We start from the raw sequence: 15,474 nt of genomic DNA on the forward strand, positions 1-15,474 counted from the left end.
TTTCATACGACTACCCGCCATTCACGCACGTCAGCAAAAATGATTTCTTCGCTTCTCAGCATCCTCTTAGCGTTGTCTTGATCTCACTTCCCTGCATTTCTCTCTCTCAATTCAATTTTTACCAAATAGACACTTCGATCGAACACTCTAATAAATTACTAAGCAATTTTAAAGAATCATATTCAAATACTTTAACTAATATTTTAGGTTCACGAATGAGTTAGTTATTATATTTATTCCCTACAACAATTTAGTGTTCATCTATTAGTGTTCGAAGCATTATTAGCCGCCGTCCACAAACCCACGTAGACCGAAATTTCACATTTTCATCCCTCCTCCCCCTAGTAGACTTTCGTAGACTTTTCGAAGCCCTCCCCACCCCTTTGAAGTTACAGACTTTCAAATTTTACAAAAGGATTGGCAAAAAGGAAATCAATCATTTTTCAGCAACATTACACTAAAATTTAAATTTCAAACATAACAAAATCAAATGAAAAATCCAACATAATATCAATTAGAAATTCAAACGAAATCAAATGTCCGTAGCTCCTAAACCAAATCTCAGCAATTAATTTAATTTCTGAATTTATTCCACCCTAGAGGCTCGTCACACCGCACTTGCATCGACGCCCTTAATAATCTGTCACGCTCTGAAATAATTTTATGCCGACTAAATTTGTAAAAACCCAAGAATTTCTAATTTCGAAAATTACGAGAACGTCAAGTCTATAAAAGCTTTTGTGGAAATTCTGAATTTCTCGATTGATAACCTTTAAAGTTTCCATGTACCCAAAGAATCCTCTCTGATAATTCCTCAATATCCGCTGAATAATTCGTTGAAACTCAAGATTTTTTTCTGAATTCCAAAGTTTCTCGAAAAATGTGATTAATTTTCCAAAATTTAGAGTTATTCTCGTTGAATTTTAGATGGTTTCCTACGATAGAGAGGAAATTAAAAATCCATGGACGTTCCAAAGATGTTTCAAATAATTTCCGGTGGAAATTACGAATGTGCAGTTAAATTTGTTAAATTTATCGTTAAAATTCTAAATTTTCTAAAAATTACAAATTTTTCTTAAGAATTGCATTTTTTTTTTGTGAAACTCAAAGGTTTTTGGTGGAAATTCATAATTTCTTGAATCTTTTCAATTTTTTCCATCGATAATTCAAAAGAAGTTGCATTAGAACTGCCGAAGAAATTGTCGTTAAATTTTGAAGTATTTCGTTATATGTATGTCCAAAGAATTCTCTGCAATTCCAAGAATATCGAAAAAAACTGGACTTCCCAAAAAATCTTCAGTGTCTGAAGTGATTCTCGAGGAAATTTCATCTCCTTCAGTTCAAAGAATGTCTTTGAAATTCCAAGACTTTTCTTGGTATTCCAAAATGCCTTTGTAACCAAAGAATTTTCAGTTGAAGCGCGACATAATTTTCCATGGAAATTAAAATACTGCTGTAAAATCACGTCTACGTAGACTTTTTAGAATACCCCCTGTCCCCTCAGACTAACGTAGACTTTTTCTAAACCCCTCCCCTCTCAAGAGTCTGTGGTTTTGGGACAGCCCCTGCGAGGATCTTCAGCAAGCTATCATTTTTTTTACGATCGAAGAGATTAACACGATGATAATTTTTAAGCAGACAATTTTCATCGATAAACTTAGACGCCAGTTAACCCAGCCAAGTCTCGCTTAGCCAAGCAATCTTCCCACCAGTCTCGAAAAATCCTTTCTTCCTTTCGCCTTATTCCGAGAAAATGTCATTTAGATATGGCATTATATCCTCTTCTGTTTTGAACCGAGAGGCATTATTTGAAGAAGGCATTACCCTGTCCTTCACGTTATCCCAGACGCATCCATTTAATATGGCATACCCCTTCACCTTATGTTAGGCAGATTGTTCTAAAATAACGCTTTATCTCCACTTCCCACCTTTATGTGGCAGACGACTTATCCTTCCTTTTCGCGTTATGCAGACAGACACATCAATTAATAAAACATTACTCTTCCTTCTCCTTATATCGACGCGCAGACGGCATTCTCAATCCTTTCGGCAAGCAGACAAGATGATCCATTTAAAGAAGGCGTTACACCTACACCTCCTGCCTTTATAGGATAGAGCTTTTTGCAAGGCATTATAAACCCTTTCGCCTATATCAATGTTAGATGCTTAATGCAGTTATCTTTTCCTGTACCCAGGGTCATATATGACTGTAAAAGAAAATTGAGGTATAAAATCGCATCGATGGATAAATGCACACTTTCCAGCAAAATTGCTTGAAATTAACTCCTATTAGGAAAAATATCAGGCAGGGGCAATGAGGCCTTACGACAACCCAGAATGCTGAACACGGTGAAGTAGGAAAGATAAAATATTAGGTATATTTGAGAGCGAATGGTCTTCTTGAAAATAAGATTTACAAACGTATCCGTAGAGTTGATGATATTCAACAAACTATTTTTAAAACTTTGACGTCCTAGGCCATCAACATCCTTGAGTTCGGACTTGAGATCTACAGCCATAAAAGCCTTTATGTCCTCAAAGTTTCAATATGCATTAAGTTGTATCCACTGCAATTCCTGGTAGGGCAAGATTCGAAGATAGTTTTGGATATTCTGGCATCCAAACTGTACTTGAGATCGCGAATTATTCTTTAGAGCCTTTTCAGTCCTCAAAGCTGCATGCATTTATTTACATCCACAGCTTCTGGGAGGACAAAGATATCTACTGACAGTTTTGAAAAATTGAGTCATCCAAACTGCCTTGAGATTGGACTTGAGATCTGTGCCAAAAAAGCCTTTTTTCAGTCCTCAAAGTCAAAATGTATCTAGTTACATCCAGTACAGCTCCTGGAGGCAAAAGATATCGTAAGATAGTTTCAGCATATTCTGGGCCATCTCAAACTGTCCTGAGAAGGACTTGAGATCTACAGCTCAATGCCTTTTTTCAGCTCCAAAGCTTCAATGTGCATTCAGTTGTATCCGTTACAGCTCCTGGGAGGGCAACAGAATCGTTATTTTGGGTCATTCAAACCGTCGTTAAGTTCAGACTGAGATCTACAGGTGAAAGTTAGTTTATAGCTGCACTATGCATTCAGTTGTATTCATTACAGCCCTGGGAGGACAAAGATATCGTAATCAGCCCTCAAAGCTTCAATGGCATTCAGTTATACCCAGTGGGGAGTGGGGACAAGTAGGATATCCCACGCATGAATTTGCCTGGTGGTTGTGTCAAGCATTGTCCTACCCATGATTATGTAAGAACATATGAAGTTGACTGGCAAGAATTGATCAAATGATGATTTCAAAGCAATGGAGTCTTTAGAATCATAGATGTTTCTGGAATTCTAAAGGAATAAAGTACTGACTGTTCTTTAGAACTTTAAGTATTTAAAATCCTGATAGTGTTTAGGTGTTCAAGCAAGATGTTTGATGTTTGAAATGTGATCTCTTGTTTTGTCAATCATCCACAGGCCATATTCAAAATGTGTCGCTGAACTTTCATCGTGTGTCATGCTTGAATTCCACTAATAAAGTTAAGAGCGCTTGTTGAATAACTTATAAGATAATAAGCAAATATCTAATTTAATTTTAGTTGCTGTAACTAGTGCAACAACGAACAAAGTAGTAGAAAATCTTCGCACTAGAAGTTCACCATACTACACGTTTTGAACTCAGCCTCTGGAATGAGTTATTGACAAACTACTAAAAGATCGAACCCAGATTACTAAATGATCGTATCTTTTTGACTTCAGTTTTCCAGAGGTAAAAAATAGTTGCTGAAATCAGCAAATGCGATTAATTAAAAATTCTAAACCATGATAATTAAAATAAGTCACGTAAACATTTTTGGAACTGAAAAACATGAACAGATCTACTCCATCAATTCTGAGCTTCCATAAACATTCTTAGACTTAGACTAGATTCTTATTTTATTTCTTGGATGTTCTCTTCCAATAGTTCCATTATATTTTGATAAATTGATTGAACCCATTAAACATTCATACAAATTTCTGTGATCCCGACTTGTACTAGAAGTGGTAAAATGTTCTATAATCAAAGAATTAAAGATGTAAGTCATGCTTCTTCGCAATCCAACAATCTTTGAAAAACAATATTTGAATGAAAAATCATAAAAAATTCTCAAATATGTAATTATTCTGTCTGTAAAAGATCCTTTTAAGTCCTTATAGAACTAATTAAGTTGCTGCAAGCATATCTGTATCATATTGATATGATGATGGACAGTAACTTGCGCAAGTGACAATATTGGGAAAGTGCATCGATTTCGGAGAAAAAATCAGTGATCTAGTTGGTAGCGCTTCTGCCTTAAGCAGGAGAACGTGGGTTCGATCCAACGCTCGTTCCTTTCAAATCTGTATGTCTGTATGTCAAAACCTCCTGTGGCACCAAAGTTCAGGCTTGAAATCAAATTATGCGAATAGATTTAAGTTAATGATAATACCAGAAATCGACCCAAATCGACATTTCCCTTGTCCTACCCACGACTTGGAAGATGGATGCGCCTCTGGTTGTACCAATTACAGCTCCTAGGAGATCTCCGGCTCAGTAGCGATACTTGCAAATTATATGTCTTGTAGCACAGAATCTTAAACTTGCAACCAGCGGTTTTTGCCATTCAATGTCTTGATTTGCGTTCACATATTTTGAGACATTCAATAGACTGCTAGATGGTCGCGTGATAATTTGTCAAGTCAGAATACGATCGTATCGTACAATCACAAAACATTTGTCACTGTCAGAAAGTTTGATAATCATAGCTTTTTTTCTTCAATCAGGGGTAAACCAGCACTGGATGAAGGTGATGTTTTATATCATTTTTTATTTCTCCTTGCTTTGAAATCAACCTCATATTCCCGGAGGCAGAAAAGTGAACAACAGAACCTCACATCACGCCAGCGCAGAGGATGAAATTTACAGCAAAATGTACACACACCCAGCAAATTGAAAAAATCACCACGCAGTAAAGGCCACTCACAGTCACTACGGTAGGCGGAACGAGCAGCATGTCAGAGCGACTTGTGAGTGGCTGAATGCGAAATTGAATAGTCGGTGTTGAAATGATGGTTGCACCGAGTCGCACTCACCACGGCGGCGATGAAGGCGACAGCAGATTTTACTGAGATCCATGTTTTCACTGCATTGATCTGAAATATTTTACCCCTGGTGACAATAGTTTTGACTACAACCGAAAAGCAAGTAGTCGTCTGTGAGATCGTAAGTTGTGGACTCAAGGACGGTGGATGAGGATATCTCAAAACCATCTCACCATGTCTCTTGATCTTCAGAAATAGTTATGGACATGATTGAATACATAGCCAGGCTTGGGTGACGCAAAAAAGCTGTGTCGTGGCTGTAGATCGCAAAGTTCTGACCTCAAGGTTAGTTCAGATGACCAAGATATCCAAAACCATCTCACCATGCATCTGATCTTCAGGAATATGTTATGGATATGGTTGAATGCATATCAAGCTTGATTTGACGAAAAAGCAATGTCGTGGTTGTAGATCGTAAGTTTGACTCCAGGACGGTTTGGATGACCAATACCTGAAACCATCTAACCATGTCTCTTGGTCTTCTGGAATATGTTGTGGATATTGTTGAATATGCCATCAAGCTTGGAGTGACCAAAAGCTTGTTTCGTGGCTGTACATCGCAAAGTTCTGGACTCAAGGAGTAGTTCGATTGACCCAGGGTATCCCAAAACCATCTCACCATATGTCTCTTGATCTTTAAGAATATGTTAGATATGGTTGAATGCATATCCAACGATTTGACGAAAAACACAGTGACGTGGCTCAACGGTTCTGGAACTCAGGGCGTTGGATGGTCTTCTTCTTCTTCTTCTTTTCTTCTTCTTATTGGCATTACATCCCCACATCGATAGAGCCGCCTCGACAGCTTAGTGTTCATTAAGCACTTCACAGTTATTAACTCAGAGGTTTCTAAGCCAGTTACCATTTGTATTCGTATATCATGAGGCTAACACGATGATACTTTTATGCCCAGGGAAGTCTGAGAAAATTTAACTGAAATTGCTTCGGACCACGCCTGGAATCGAACCCAAACATTTCAGTATGGTGCTTTGTAGCCAGTGTCTTACCGCACGTAGTTAAGGAGGGCCATGGTTCATAGATATCCAAAAATATTTTGTATCTTCGTTGTCATTTCTCCACTACTATTCACGAAATGGAATTGAATATCAAATTATTGTAGTGCAACATTGCCTTGGAAAGGGCTTGAACATTATAAAAACCCGCAGATCTTACTTTGCTTTACTTGTCACACAAATCGTGTCCATTTCAAGAGGCTTTGTCCTCTACTTTTGCAGAAGCAAACGACCGAGTAGGTCATTCCAAGTTACCTCTTCTTCTCATTGCTATTAAATACAATCCAAAAGACTTAGCCCAACGTTCATGTAAACAAACTGAACGGTTAAGTCATATCGATAGTCCAACTAAATTCCAAGAAATGGTATTCCTGAAATGTGTTTCGGAGACTTGAGATTCCAGGATTGTTGCACAAGCGAAAAAAAATTCCATGGTGTTTTTCAGAAGGAAATAGTACAACCTGGTAGATATTTGACCCACAGGGACATATGTCTTAGGACATTTAACAGATCATTTGAAAAGGAGAGAGGGAGTGTTTAGAAGCAGATGTCCTACTACTATTCATTTCTCTCTACTCACCGTAAAAGTGAGAAGCACAGCAGGATGTCTCATATTCTCAAGCACTTCCAGCTTCATTTGTTACAGTGAGAAGTGAGAGGTCGAAGAGCAGGGTGAGACGCCCATCTTCACTGTTTCCCTACTGCAGTGAGGTAGGGAGACGTCACCTCAATTTCAGTATTCATTTGCCACATTCACACATTCGACTACTCACGCTTTCTCATTTTTTATATAGAGAAGTGAGAAATAGAAGTGAGTAGTGAAACGTCAAGCATTTCTCTCTCCTAATTTCGTAAAGTGAGAAGCACGTATGAGTAGTGAGACGTCTCACTTTGAAATGACCTACTCGGCCAAAGGACCTTTCGGCTAAATGCCCCTGTCGTCCAAATGACCCTTCATTCAAATGATCTCGTCGGTCAAATGACCTTTGTAGGCTTGTCATAAGACGAGTTTAAAACATCCCATTTAATTTCACCACTTTGATCGTAACTTGACAGATGATACGTATTTCAACAGTAAGGCCTCTTCAGTGTCTCGTGTAATTTGACTCAAATTATTTTTTCAACAAATGACCAGTTGTCGACCCTTCGACCAGCAACTCTTTCGCCAAATTACCCCTTTCGGTCGCAATGGTCTGCTCCGACCAAATGGTAAGAGCCTGGCTAAGTGGTTTTCGGCCACCCATTCGCGTATATGTACTAAGTATACGTTAAGGCTATAGGATCACTCCAAAACCGAACTTTTGTTAGAAGGGTCCCGCTTTGGAAAACAAATAATTTCAAAATCAATTTTTTTTTTCAGAAGCTGCTGCAATACATTTAAATGAACGCAAATAAATTTGAATTCATGGAAATAACTGAAACTATCTCCGTTGTGAATCCACTATCCGTTGTAGGCAATTTTTTTTCGAACAGATGTGTAAAAGAAGTTGAAATGCATCATAAGAATCGGTGCTCCCCGCAATTGGTGCTGAAGAAATTTATCTTGGAGTATAACCCTTCCAATCTGCGTATTATCGTAACAGCTTGCGAAAAACGTCTCTCACGGTTTCTTACATATCGTGAGTGTATACAGAGATGATGAGTGAGAGATTTTTGCATTTTGGTTTGGACTCAATTCATGAACATAATAAATCTAAGTTATGTATCTACAGTCGCGATTCGCTAGTTGGGCCACGACCTCGGCCCAACTAACGAATTCGGTTTTTTAGTTGGGTCAACTGACAGCCATTTGAACACGTGTATTTCGACTTGAACATCACAAATGATGTCCAGTGACGCTCAATCCCGTTTTCCGTGTTTACATTGAATTTTGACGTACGGTTGCTTTTTAGTTGGGCCATGGCCCAACCAGCGGAGGCCCAACTAAAAAGTGACCCAAGTATTAAGATCCCAACCAGCGAATCCCGACTGTACTAAGCATGAAGGAAAATAATTGCAATCTTCGATGAATACTAAAACCGATTTTGTTATTTTGTCGGATTTATGCGAGCTTAAAAGAGTGAACCATATTCTCTTGTACTTTGTTCCGAGAAAAAAAATCCAATTTTGCAGAGTAAGTAGTCATTCAATTGTTGTTTATTTCTTATCGCGTAAAGACATACGGCTTTTACGATTAGAAAAAGCAAAAGTGGGACTGATATGCGATTATAGACAGGATGGCAGAGTATATTCCGTTGGACATAAGTACGTTAGGTACAATGGATATAAGACATAACGGATGTTCAGCAAAATGCACGTTTGGCAGCATGGACGATAGATATACAATGCACCAAAGAGCAGCTCATAACATGAAGAAGACATAATAATGCCTTATGTTCATCAGCTTTTTCATATTAACTCACTTCACCGGATAGATTTTTTTTGAAAAACCTAAAAAAAATTGAAACTTAAAAATTTTACAAAAAAATAATTTAAGCTCGTTTTAGTGGAATGTATTCAACCGACGAGTTTAGTACATTCCATTTAATTCCACTACGTTTTGTTATCTTTGCAGATACGTATTTCAACCTCAACTGTGAGATCGTCTTTAGTGTCTCGTACTTGACTCGTCGAGTCAAGTATCTGTAAGATTACAAAACGTAGTGGAATTAAATGGAAAGTACTAAGCTCGTCCTACACGGTTAAAATTTCATCCAAATTCCTCTGAAAATTTCTTCAAAAATTGCCTTTGAAGTTCCTCCAGGAATTAGTTTGGAAGTTCCTCCAGGAAATCTTTGGGAAGCTTCTCCAGGAATTCCTCAGAAAGTTTCTCCAAAAGTTCTTCCCGGAATTCCTAACAAATTCTGTTACGTATATGGTTTAGAGTGAAAAGGCTTGTACGTCTGTGTCGTAACCTTACAAATCCTCGCTCTTCAATCAGCGGAAAATTTGTCTTCAACTCCTAAAATTGATTTGCACGCAATCATAAATATAATGGCCCTGTTTGTCTGTCCGGTGACTAGCCAACCAGACGCAGCACGGGGTGAAAATCTCACAAAAAATAAAATATTTGACACTTCAATAATTTTTTAGTATCAGATGCAGAAAACAAAACCAGTAACAACCTTAGACAACCAGACACAGCATTTGATGAAAAAAATCACAGACAACAGACGTTTAAAATTTTGATTGAAAAAAAAACACTTGCCACGGGCGCTACTGCGTCCACAAAAGAACTAGTATCAGATATTCGTTAACATTCTAACCTCAGTACCACCATTCCTCATAAAACGGTATGAAAATTGTACATGAATAAAAACTACTAATTCCGAAGTATATAATGTAAACAAGCGCCTAGAGAACAACTTGACATATATAATGTAAATAAGCGCTACCAGAATTTTTTAAATCAATTTTTCAATATCTTGAAAATGTTTGAAATATTTTACCCAACAGGTAATTCCTTAAACACAATAACCGTCATACCGGTTCAACTCTGAACTAAACTGAATTCCATAACAATGCTTTTTACTTCTCAAACAACTTTGTAGAAAACAGAAATTCATTCAGATTTCAAGATGATCAAGGTAATATTTTAAGCACGAGCGCTGCATAGCAACTTTGTAGCAGACGTATGCTTCCTTATATTTCCTGATAACGAGATATCCAACCTAATATGTAATTCGTTGTACACTAGCACCACCCACTGGTTAAAATACAAACTAAACTGGTCTTTATCAAAATGGACTTTCTAAATCTCCCTGATTACGAGATATCCAACATAACATGAATATGTATAGTGGTTGAATTCCAAACATAACTGGCTTTCATCATAATGGTTTTTACCACCCATACATCTTTGCACAAGATGGCAATATCCCAAATCGTGACATCTTACCATACGGGTAGTTACTTATACTCTTGCCTAGTGTTCGAATTCCGAATATAGTTGTACCTTCATCATGGAAAAAATCAACTTTGCCAACAGATACAACGAGAATACACTTTAAGTTGATCATTAACATTCGCCACCGTGTAAGTTGTAGAATCACATCAAACAGTAATCTGAATTTGTTGCGACCATCCACGCCTACTTTGTAATCCAACGATTATTTTTCTTTGTCAGGCTGCTCAAAACGTCAAACCTAAGACCAATATTTTTTGAATGCTCATTACTTCTTTCATCGTCGTCCACATACCACTTGTTTTTGCAAATTCGATAATTTCACAACATTGCCCAAATCTCGAATTACTTCTCATTGTCTTTACCGAGGAAGTGATTTGGCTTACCTTTTTTTTGCCAAGTTGCCAAGTGTCATGCGATTTTCATTTTTCTCTATGGCTTACCATTATTTTTTGCCATTTTGTCTTTCCATCTCAGGCTCATCTTTCTCTTTTGCCTATAATGGCTTATCTTTATTTTTTGCCATTCCGTTTCTTGTTTGAGGCTTACTATTTTCTTCTGATGGTCACATTTTTAGCTTATCTATTTGTTTTGCTATTTTGCTTCTCTGAGGCTTATCATTTTCTTTTGCCTCATATATTATGGCTTACCTTATTTTTTGCCATTTTTTTCGCATATCCATCTAGTCTATAGACTATAGTTTCTTACCTAGGAGGGAGCAACGACCGCGTCATTGTCGTAACCTTACAAATCCTCGCTCTTCAATCAGCGGAAAATTTGTCTTCAACTCCTAAAATTGGAAAGCGTGCTTACGCTCCAAGAAATGAACACTGAATGACCATCGTTTATTTTCATTCCAACAATATAGAATTCCCTGTCAGCCTACTGAGATTGAATTTCAAATGTCTTCTCATTAGCTTCTTAGTATGCTGGCATTTCAAATGCCTACTACGATTGTATTTCAAATACGTTATCATTTTTTTATTATTGTCATTTTAAAATAGTTTTGTTTATTTCATTATTTTTATCGTGAATCCAATGTAACCAAAAATACGAATGCTTTTTTCCGACTCACTTTATTCCCCACAGTCTGTTCTTTACTAATAGCTCTATTCAACTGATGAAAATTAGAGAGGGAGTCAAGGTGGTTACATGTGAGGGATGATACACTCTAATAAAAGATTATACAATACAACATCCTCTCTTTTCTTAAATAACAAATTATTTTTTCATTTCAAAGTCTTTATATTTGCTTGGTAATTTTCTGTCACGTTTTGGTCTGTTCGTCACATCTGTGGTCTGTTTTGCTGCATTGTTATTTTTCCTATCTTTTGTCTCTTTCTAGCATTGCCACCTCGCAACTTTGGAGCGGCGTATTTCGGTTTTCAGTTGTTTGATGTAACTGTAAATGTATCAGCATGTACAGTCACTCTCAAAATTGAGCGTACAGCATGGATTAGATGAATATATTCGAAAATTCCAAAGGAAATTTAATTGTTGGCTCGGTTGTTTTTAATGCATTTCAATATTCATTCCTTCCTTCAATGTATGCGTACATAAAATTGTTGAAATTTTTTCTCTAAAGTTCATTTATTTGAAAATAATCTCAAAATACGCCTATTAGATGTGACAAAATTGAGCGTACAGCTAATGTTTTTCTATAAAATTTCTTATTATAAACACGATTAATGTATTTTAATATTGTTTTTTCATGATTATATTTATAATAATAAACATCCGCTACTTAAACATTCAATGTTTTGAAATTGAACCATGTTTTAATCAAAATGGTGAACAAGTAAGATGTATAAACAATGCTTTTTAACAATTCAATGCTGCTGGGCAAAATAGATGCTTTAAGATATGAATTTCTCCGGCATCGTGTCTTATATATGATAGATTATCGAAATCGAGCGAGACATACGATAAATTTGGGAAAATTCAGTCGGTAAATGATGAAAACAGATGTAAACATACAAAGAAAACGACACATGTTGGGAACGGCATATTTCAAATTAACTATAACTTTATTTAAAAGTCGATGTATATGTAGCTTATAAGCTCAGGACACTCATTAATAATAATATTAATAAAAGAGCAGCACACAGATACATTATAAGATGTCATTTTATATTTGAAGACTCAGCCACCGTAGGAACAAATTTGGTTGAATCATTTAAATTCTCCAAAATATCATTAAATAAGCTGCCGAACTCTTAAAAAAGTATATTTTTACTCGCCACATGGAAATCATCCAATTGTATCCCTTATGGTAACAGACCGTGGAGTTCAATCCAAATTTGATTATGAAATTACGATTTTAAGCTATCTTTTCAATATTCAATCAGAAGTGCTCTACGGGAATGAAAAGCTGTTTTTATGTTCGGTACCTTAACATGCACCTTGTACTTTTAGAATTTGACTGTGAATGATTGGATTCAATAATATTGCTCTCAATGATAGACCTGAGACAATAATCGAGCTTTAAAACAAATTTATGTTAAAACATACTAAATTTGAATTATGTCATTCCTAACATTTGTCGTTTTCTCTGTATGTTTACACCTATTTTCATCATTTACCGACTGAATTTTGACAAATTTATCGTATGTCTCGCTCGATTTCCATTATCTATCATATATAAGATACGATGCCGGTGAAACATACAAATTAAAGCATTTATTTTGCCCGCAGGCATTGATTTGTTAAATAGCAATGTTCTTACCCCTCACTTGTTCGCCATTTTGACCAAAACATGGTTTAATTTCAAAACATTGAATGTTAAAGTAGCGGATGTTTATTATTATAAATATAATCATGAAAAAACAATATTAAAATACATTAACCGTGTTTATAATAAGAAATTTTATAGAAAAACATTAGCTGTACGCTCAATTTTGTCACATCTAATAGGCGTATTTTGAGATTATTTTCAAATAAATGAACTTTAGAGAAAAAATTTCAACAATTTTATGTACGCATACATTGAAGGAAGGGATGAATATTGAAATGCATTAAAAACAACCGAGCTAACCATTTAATTTCCTTTGAAATTTTTTAATGTAGTCAACTAATCCATACTGTACGCTCAATTTTGAGAGTGACTGTAGATTGCGAGTAAGCACACACCGGTGATACTTTTACGAATTCATATTTGTTGTATAAAAAAAATTAAGCATTGAATGATGAAATGATGACGATTTGATGATTGTTTGTGCTTCCCGTGTCACCTTAAATCCATGGTGTGGTGTATTACTGATGCGACTGTTACTCGTCATCAAAGTCATCGAATCAGCTGTTGTGGCAGCGGGAGTATTCACTGCTGTCACTGACGGTGTTGTTCTGTTTGTGCTGTCAGTATTTTTTCTCAAAATAGGTGGTTCCAACTGTTCAGATTGAGATTCAGTTGTTCGGTCAACCATAAAGTTATTGGTAGTGATATTGTCACTTCGTACACGCCCTGAAGTTGTTTCGATAGGGCTTGGTGCTGGTTCTTTACGCGGTTTTATGTTTACTAGGCCCCTCCTGTAGTTTGAACCATCAACATCCACCACATAGGAGCGATCATTCAGTTTCTCACTTATGATTGTTGGAGTCCAGAATTTGTTGTTTTCGGGATGAGCTTGAACATAAACTGGTGAACCAGTTTGCAGTGTGGGTAAATCGCGAGATTTCCTATCATAATAATATTTTACCTTCCTTTTGTTTTGCTCCAGTGGAGCAAAACATACCAAATGTCCTGCCCGGTTTCCTCTGCTTTTTGTAGCAATCGTTTCGCGATTTTTACCGCTGCTTCAGCTTTACCATTACCTTGCTGGTGATGAGGAGAAGACGTCGGGTGCTTGAAGTCCTATTTAATAGACAAATCCTTCATCTTTTCGTTAACAAAATTTGTCCTGTTGTCTGTGTTGACGATCGGAGGGATTCCATGGCGGGTGAAATTCCTTTTGGAGCTTTCAACGAGGCTTTTGGCTGTCATGTCTTTCAGTAGATCAAGTTCAATGTAATCTGAATAATGATCTACGGTTACTAGAAATTGATGCTTCTTGCCGCCATAGGTTGCAACGAATACATCCATCGACATAGTTTGCTATGGATATATTGGAATTGCGTGATTCTTCAACGGAGGTTTTTGCTGACTCGGAGAAAATTTGGCACAAATAGTGCTTCACAACATCCCTAATTTTCGCGCTCATTCCTGGCCAAAACATGTTTTCCCGGGCGAGTTTCAGAGTCGATTCAATACCGTTGTGACTTACGTGGACTTTCTCAATCATGGAACGATGCAGTGCATTGGGGATTAAAATACGATCAGGTTGAAAAAGCTGGCACTAAGGTTAGGAATGAATCTGCTGAGGTACGTGACCATCCCAATGAATCGATGAAATTCCTTCCTGTTGACTGGTACCGGATAGTGTTCAATAGACGAAACCTTTGTATAATCGGGTTGCAATCTTTCGGCAGTGAGAACATGCCCATACAATTTCACGGACGTCTCACAGAGTTTAAGTTTTGTTTTATTGAGTTACACGTGGTTTTGCTTCAGTCTGACCAGCAGATGCCTCAAATTAGAATTATGATCACGAAGTGCTTCTTCTATTGTTGAACCTCTGCCAAAAATCAGAACGTCGTCCGCTAAACATTCGATACCTTCGAGACCCTGGATAATCTCCTGCAGCTTTGACTGGAATATTTCAGGGGCTGATGATAAACCGAAAGAAAGTCACAGACAGCGGTAACGATCAAAGGGTGTCCAAAACGATGTTAGCTTGCTACTTGGCTCATCTAGCACAACGTGCCAAAAACCTTTTCGTGCATCGGTTGAAAAGACTTTCGCTTGACCTAGCTCCGGTAAAATTTCATCCAAAGTAACAAATTGAAGGTTGGGTCTTTTCAAAGCTCTGTTCAATGGTATAAGGTCGAGGCATATGCGGATGGATTCAGATTCCGCAGATCCACGCTTTACAATAAGAATATTACTCGCCCATTCAGTATACCGATACTCTCTCGTAATGATGCCGTCCTTTAGCAACTGGTCTAACTCTGCCTTCAACTTTGGTCGCAACGTGATCAGGATTCGTCAGGGTTGCTGTATCACTAGGGGAACACTGCTCTCGATCTCCAAGCTCACTTCTCCATCCATTTTACCATATCCACAGAAAACTTCGCTGAACTGTTCGATAGTTTTCTCTGCTTCGATGCGATATATCTTCATGACATTTTGATCACTTTCTTCCGGCTTTGCTTCGAGAGGTATCATGCTGACAGTGTTACAAAACATAATCAAACCGGACGTCGTGCAGACTTTCAGCGACAAAAGTGGCCTGTGGCTGACGTCAACGACTTGTAGTACAAGAAGATATTGTTTCGTTTGGCACCTGCAAGGCAGCTTGACTTGACCCAAGACATTGATTATGCCGCCTTCGAATGCTTGAATTTTGTATGGTGACGGCTTCAACTCTGGA

At 37.2% G+C, this 15,474-nt stretch overlaps 1 pseudogene; it reads right to left on the reverse strand.

Annotated features, from left to right (window-relative positions):
- The window catches only part of LOC134222952 (pickpocket protein 28-like), a 99,412-nt pseudogene extending 84,143 nt beyond the window's left edge, over positions 1–15,269 (reverse strand).
- Positions 15,270–15,474: the final 205 nt, after the last annotated feature.

This window comes from Armigeres subalbatus, chromosome 3 (assembly GCF_024139115.2).
Source record: "Armigeres subalbatus isolate Guangzhou_Male chromosome 3, GZ_Asu_2, whole genome shotgun sequence".
Taxonomy (NCBI): domain Eukaryota; kingdom Metazoa; phylum Arthropoda; class Insecta; order Diptera; family Culicidae; genus Armigeres; species Armigeres subalbatus.